The sequence below is a fragment of the Varanus komodoensis genome, unplaced genomic scaffold (assembly GCF_004798865.1).
Source record: "Varanus komodoensis strain SLA01 unplaced genomic scaffold, ASM479886v1 scaffold14_3, whole genome shotgun sequence".
Taxonomy (NCBI): domain Eukaryota; kingdom Metazoa; phylum Chordata; class Lepidosauria; order Squamata; family Varanidae; genus Varanus; species Varanus komodoensis.
Genome location: NW_025335439.1, coordinates 2,022,375 through 2,029,148, shown reverse-complemented (window position 1 = coordinate 2,029,148; position 6,774 = coordinate 2,022,375). Strand labels below are relative to the sequence as shown.

At 43.7% G+C, this 6,774-nt stretch overlaps 1 protein-coding gene across 2 annotated transcripts in view; it reads left to right on the top strand.

Annotated features, from left to right (window-relative positions):
- PXDC1 (PX domain containing 1) overlaps positions 1–6,774 on the top strand; it is a 47,280-nt gene that overhangs the window by 989 nt on the left and 39,517 nt on the right. The gene's annotated exons all lie outside the window — the stretch shown is intronic.

Here is a 6,774-nt window from a genome sequence, read left to right as displayed (position 1 = left end):
CCCCCCCCCCCGCGTCCCCCACGCCCGCCCTCGACTTGGAAGGAAGTTCCATTGAAATCAGCGGCGCTTCCTTCCACGAACGCTATTTTCGGGTCAGGGAGTGGGATGGAAAAGTTTTCACCTCGCTTTCCTCTCAGCTCGCTGCTGGGGCTTCATTCGAAGCCGGGTTTTGTTTTGTTTTTCACACGCAGGGATCTTAGAATATTAGAAAAATACAGGAGTATATAAAATAGAGGAATATATGCAAATAGGAAGACTGTGTCACTGTGCATGGACAGAGTGCCTTTAGAATAGTCCAGTATAATTACAGCCTGGCATCCGTCTCCTGTTTTTGATGTGTCTCCAGAAGATACTTCTGTATTGAGTAGGAGGCAGACTGGGTGGCTTTAAATGGCTGCTTCACACCCTTGCATGTTGGCCTCAGAGGAGAAGCTGATGTATGGCAATCTCTGTGTGTGATCACAAAGGTGGCACAGCCACCCGTTCCTTCAAATTATTTATTACATTTATATCCCACCTTTTTTTCTGATTTCAAGGAACCCAAAGCAGCTGACCTAATTCTCTTCTTCTCCAGTTTATCCTCTCAACAGCCCGAAGTAGGTCGGGCTGGGAGTGAATGACTGGCCTGAAGCCACTCTGGGATCTTCATGGCCAAGGGGGGCAGGAACTGGAATCCAGCTTTCCCAGGTTCCTGGTCCAGCAGGCCAACTGCTATGCCACACTGGCTCTCATGTGAGAGAATAAATCTACAAAGTAAGGAGATGGTCACCGTGGTGGCTGCATGATGAGCTGTTTTGCATGAGACACTCCTCTGCCAGCCCCAGAAGAGGAATCCTAGTGCCACATCAGAAGTGTTGGAGTAGTTAGCAACCTGGCTGGCAGTCACTGATCACTCGGTCAGTTGCTGCAGGATCGCCTTTGTGCCGGTAGTTGGGTGCACTGATTCAGCCAGTGTCATTGCTTACCAGCAAGAGAAATCAAGCTAGCCACCAGGCTGAGATTGTGACCAACCCCGTGATCCTCTGAGGAAGAGGGGAGAGGTTAATTTGCAGAGCTTCCTGCTTGATGATCCCTTGGTCCTTTCCAGCCCAGCCTTTCTATACTTTCAGATTTCCGTCCTTCTTACCTTAGGGCAGGTGACACATCACTTGAAGCTAACATACCCTCCCCACCTCAATACATTAAAAATAGGGAAAACGGCAAGAATTGTGCATTGCTAACCAGCTTAGCTCAACCATCTCAAATAGCCTAGTGCCTTAGGATGCTTGGGCTTTAAACTTTCTAAATTTTCTTGCTTATGGGATTTTAAAAGGGGCTCAGATAATGCTGTCTTCACCTTGTAACCCTTGGTATTTTTCCATCAGTTCTCCCTTTTTTTACCTTTACACACACGCACACACATTGTTATGGAGGAAAAGAAGTCAATTGGCTGATAGCACTGAGTGGAAGAAGCCTTAAATCTTGAGGGGAAGTGCATCAGCTCCTTGAGAATGCCTCAGATTTGATACAGAGCTGGCTTGAGTGTCAGCCAGTCAGCTCAAATGCTAGAATAGACCAGCCTTCCCCAACTCCATGCCCTGCAGATGTTTTGGACATCAAGTGCCATGAGTCCCAGCCAGCATGGTCAGTGGTCAAGAATACTTCGAGTGCTACTTTTAAGTGTTTGGGGAAGGGGAAGGCTGGAGTAGACTGATCTCCAGAACCAACCTATCCCTGTCAGGAGTTGGCCTGTCCCAATAAGCAAGGATGACCCCACTGAGAGCTAGGAGGCAATTTCTTTCAGTAAAAATTAATTGTGGTTATATATTCTGGCTTTGCAATTCACATGTAGTAATTACATTGACAGCTTTTTCAAATGGCTTCCTCCTGAGTTCTGTCCCACACTTAAAAATGCATTACCAAACATCGCAGCATCTTGCAGGCGCATTTGGCTGGGAAAAGGCCTTCCCACTGTATGTATTCAGCTCACAGCAACTTGTATTATTAGCCAAGGTCATGGTGTTGTATTATATATTCTCTTTGCATATAAAAGCAACCTTTAAAAAAAAAAAACCACTTGTCTTCACAACAGTTGTAGGCCACTGTAGTGATACAATGTTCACTGATCTTCATCCACAAGTGGGCCACACCCCAAGCTAATATGGAATATACAGGTTTGTTAATACTGATTCGAATGTTTAGAATCCGGGGGCCTGTGGGCCTAATCCAGCCCACCAGAGTCCTAAATCTAATCTGCAGAGCCATGGAACCAAGGCTCAGCTCCTGTAGAAAACACTCTGGAGGATTCCACTCTGTGGCAGAATCTTTCCCCTGGAGGAATCCTTGCTGTTATCTCAGAGCAAAGACAACAGGAGATCAGAGATGACAGTGGGGATTCCCCTGCTCAACCCACTCCCTCCCATTGGGATAGCAGTGGGGATACAGACCATTCATTGTTTTGCCCCATTTTAAAAGGGAAGTAGGAAAGTAAAGGAGTGAACCAGAAATGTGGCTCAGTGTTAAAAGTGGTTCCCATGTGAGGGTGCAGGAAGCTGTAGATTGCAACATAAAGTGACATGCTCCAGGCTAGCCATGAATCTAGGGCAGATGTGGGTTTCTTTCACTACCTTCTGGGTCCTATATGGGGGATTCTAGCATATGACTGAGAGCAAAAAAGAGTAGTGTTTGATGTAGGTAGTGCTGTTTGCCATTTTTGCTTGTTTAATCCAGAGGGGAAAATGGAGCTCGTCAGTGATCCTAAAGCCAATCTGTACATCTAGCAAAAACATATAGAGCTGATTCCAGACCAAGCTATACTTAGAAGAGACCTGCTGAAATCATTGGAATTAACTTACTTAAGTCTCATATGTTTCACTGGATCTACCCTAAAAGTGACTTAGACTGGATCCAACCCATAGTGAAATCCCCTTGTCAGGGCACAAACATGTCCCATTTTAGAGTGCATGTTTTTACTTGCAACATTTTTCTAAAGAATCCTTGTAAGTAGAAAACTAGCTCATCAAAACCAAAGGCTGGAGCCCCTTTCCTTGACATGTCTACTTTCCATAAATTGAGTGTTTTAAATGTGGAAGAAAATTGTAATGGAGGATCTCTCCTTTGCCATGTGAAGTGGCAAAGTCCCAGGGTGGTCTTTCCTGAGAGTATAAATTGTCCTTTTAAAAAATTGTGCTTCATGTTCAGTAGGATAAAAGCAGGGTCTGTTTTCTGTGGGAAAATGGCATGAGAAGAAGAAAGAATTAAGAGGTTGTCTCAGTATTAGTCTTCCACTCAAATTGTAGCCCCGGCTGCTTCTGCATTGTATAAAAACAACATCTTAGAATAAATCAGAAAGGCATGGAACAACATATAACACTTCTGACCAAAGAGAGTCAAAAAGGTTAGGATGTCTCAGAAGCAATGATAAGCTGCACATTAATTGCAAGGAAATGCCACAAAGTGAATTGGGCTTGGTTCAACTTCTCTGTGTGGAGTTGTGGATACATGTGCCAAACGGATGTCAGGAAGAAAAAGGAATGATATCAATCCACACAGAATGATTGGGCAAGCATTACAGGATCTGTTCTCATAGTTTGGCTACGATTGCTAGGAAACTGAACTGGAAGATCAAGCTCTTTGTACACAGAGTGTACACAGGGGCTACCGAAGCCTCTGAAAATCATCAAAAGATAGGCAAGGAAAAGCAATGACAAGGGAAGAGGCTGGGTGATTGCCTCCTTGACCATCAGCAAAATTACATCTACTGCTCAAAAAAACGACACCAAAGATATATAACTGGTGCCCTGCCCCTGGGTTATGTGTAACCAACCTGTAGGAGCTGCCTTTCCCAACATGGCATTCTCCAGATATGTTTGACTACAGCTCCCATCATTCCTAGCCAGAAATGGTTCATGTTTGAAAGACTACTCTCTGCTGACTTGCATCAAAAAGAAACTTGATGCAATTAGATCAGGAGTGATGTTGGAAAAAAACAAAACAAAATAAAACAACAACAAGAACAACAGCTGAAATGCCGGAGAATTCCTAATGCACTGGCTGGGGGTCATAGGAGTTATAGTATAGGACTTCCAGGTTGGGGAAAGGTGGTGCTATAGAGAAATGCCAGTGTTTGTGCTTTTACTGTCCCTAGCAGAAAATGTTCTGCTATCACTGCATTGAGGCCCAGCTGCATATCACCGGCACTGCCCAAGGGCTCACTTCCCACTAAGGCCTTCAAGGCAAGCAAGCCCTTCCAGTGGGCCAGCACAAACTATGTTTTGTTTTGGGGTTTTTTGGGGGGGGGGCATGGCAACATCATGGAAAATACCCTAAATTCTCTATTTATTATTATAGTGCCCAATAGCCAGAGCTCTCTGGGAGCTCACAACAGTTGAAATCATAAAAGGCAACATAGCAGACATAAAAATATGAGAGTTTTAAAGTACATTATAATTTATTTATTTATTTAGGATATTTGTATGCTGTCCTTTGCAAGAGCCTCAGGACGGCTTACACAAATAAAATACAAATATCTAACATAAATAAATGACCCACTCTGGCTGCAATTAAAATATGATAAAATTAAATATTAAAACTTATTAAAATATTGATTAAATAAAAAGGTCTTAACCTGGCGCCAAAAAACATATAATGACGGTATAGAAGTAAAAGAAGTATAGAAGAAGTAAATATAGAAGTAAAAGCCAAAGCAAAATATTTAAAATAATCTCTACCGAAAGTAGCTCATCCTACCCTGTGAGGCATATTCTGGTGGCCACCATGTGGAAGCCATAATATGTAAGACAGCTCTTAGGATCATCTTTTTAAGTTAGTCCAACACTATCTATATGTAGTGGGTTGCCGAAGGACCCAGCTCACCCAGCAGGATAATTGTAGTTTCATTTCATTTGTGGACTTTGCAAATGCAATGGGCCACCGCATGTTAATTGACATACAATACTGCTGAAGTGACCATGGTGCCACCACCACCGCCTTCATGTGGGTGGTGGTGAATTGGTCCATAGCTGTAGACCTGCCAGACCTTTCCGGGGTGTTACAGTTGTACAAATCAGGGTGCAGTGATGTGTCCCATCCTCACTGTGTAGACAAGGCACCAGTCCACACAACTGGCACACACATGCAACTGCATGAGCCTAGCTGGGCCACAACCCCCCTGGTGGCTTCACCTGGAAGTTACCTTGCATGGAGGTTGCTGGGTGCATGATCCAGTCTTATTCATTGCTGTGCAACTGAGAAACAAGAAATCCAGTTGTGTGCAACATGCATGTGTGAACCAGTCCAGGGTCAGCTGATAACTGATGTTTTGCTCTCCTACTAAAATTTGCAAGCTGGTGGGGTCAGACTGTTTGCATCTTGTAGGACACAGAAGTTACACCATACTTTGGCAGCTTGGGATGGGTTTGCCTCTGAAGCTGACTTTCTTCCAATCCTTCCCTGGTTTTTGCAATCAGATTAGTCTGCCTCTAATGGACTTTTGTTCCCAAGTATTTGCACTATTTCATTTTCCTCTGTTTCTGCCACGTAATCTCAATTGCATTATTTTGGACTGTGGTTTCCTCTTCTGGTCTTGAAAATGCGAAGTTATTTCCACATTCAGTTCTGCTCAAGGAGAAGCCGAGAGGGAGGCAGAAAGGAATTTGGCTGGACTGATTGTCCTGAAGTGCCCCCTGCAGACAGATCAGAAACATTGCGGCCGAAACTCAGCGGTGAACGCAACTGCAGAATCATAGAGTGGGAAGGAACCTCGAATGTCATCAGGATCCAACTGCTCACCTTGCCTACTCACACTTAGCTTAGGCACTTTAGGCTATAAGGAAGTGTTTGGGCGGTCTATTTTTTGAAGCCCTTTGCACATTCTTGCTATTTTGTCATTATTTTGACAAAGTCTATTTCATTAGTTTCCCAGGCTATTACATATTACTTCACAGAAGTTGATATTATATACTAGTAAGATAAGGTGAGATTACTTTTTGGGGGGGATAAAGCAATGGATTGGAGCTGGACTTGCTCAGATCTTTTCATTAATCATGAGTTTTATATAATATCCCCTTTGCAGAGTCCTTTTGAGATATGTTCAATAATGCATATGTATATATGTTTGTTATACCTAAAACCTCACCTGATAGTCAGAATTAACTGATTTAATTCTCATTTAAAATCCACAATAACCTGTACAGCCAGCAAATAAAGGTTCAGATTCTTACAGAATGACATGCAAGAACTTACTGCATTTTCATCCATACTACACATGATTTCACTGCCCGAGCTTTTGTAATACTTCTCTATTGTAATATTTCTGTATTGCTCTAGATCTGATGTAGCAAGAGGGATGCTTTCACTGGAGTCTTGCACTGAGCAGGGGGTTGGATCTGATGGCCCTCTGGCCCCTTCCAACTCTGCTATTCTGTGATTCTGTGATGGAATTCTGCTTGCCCTGGAGTGAGGGAAGGCAGAAAGGCAGTTTTTGCGGTGCCACTGTTCCCATGTAGCCCCTGGGCCTGCTGGAAAAAGTACCATGGAGAGCCAGAGGTCCTTTGAAGCTGAAGGAGAGGTAATGCAAGAGGAAGTGAGAACGGGTGTTGTGTGCCTTCCTTCCCCCTTCCTCCAGAGAACAGCTGCCACTCAATGCAAGTGCCTTCCACTGTGTACAGGATCTTCAGTTAATGGCTATTAACAGGCCTCCTTTATTGATGTAGTTTTTCTTTTTTTGCCCGGAGACATGAAACCTCGTGTGTGTCTTTCATTTCTGACAGTGACAAAGCAATAACTATTTATAGC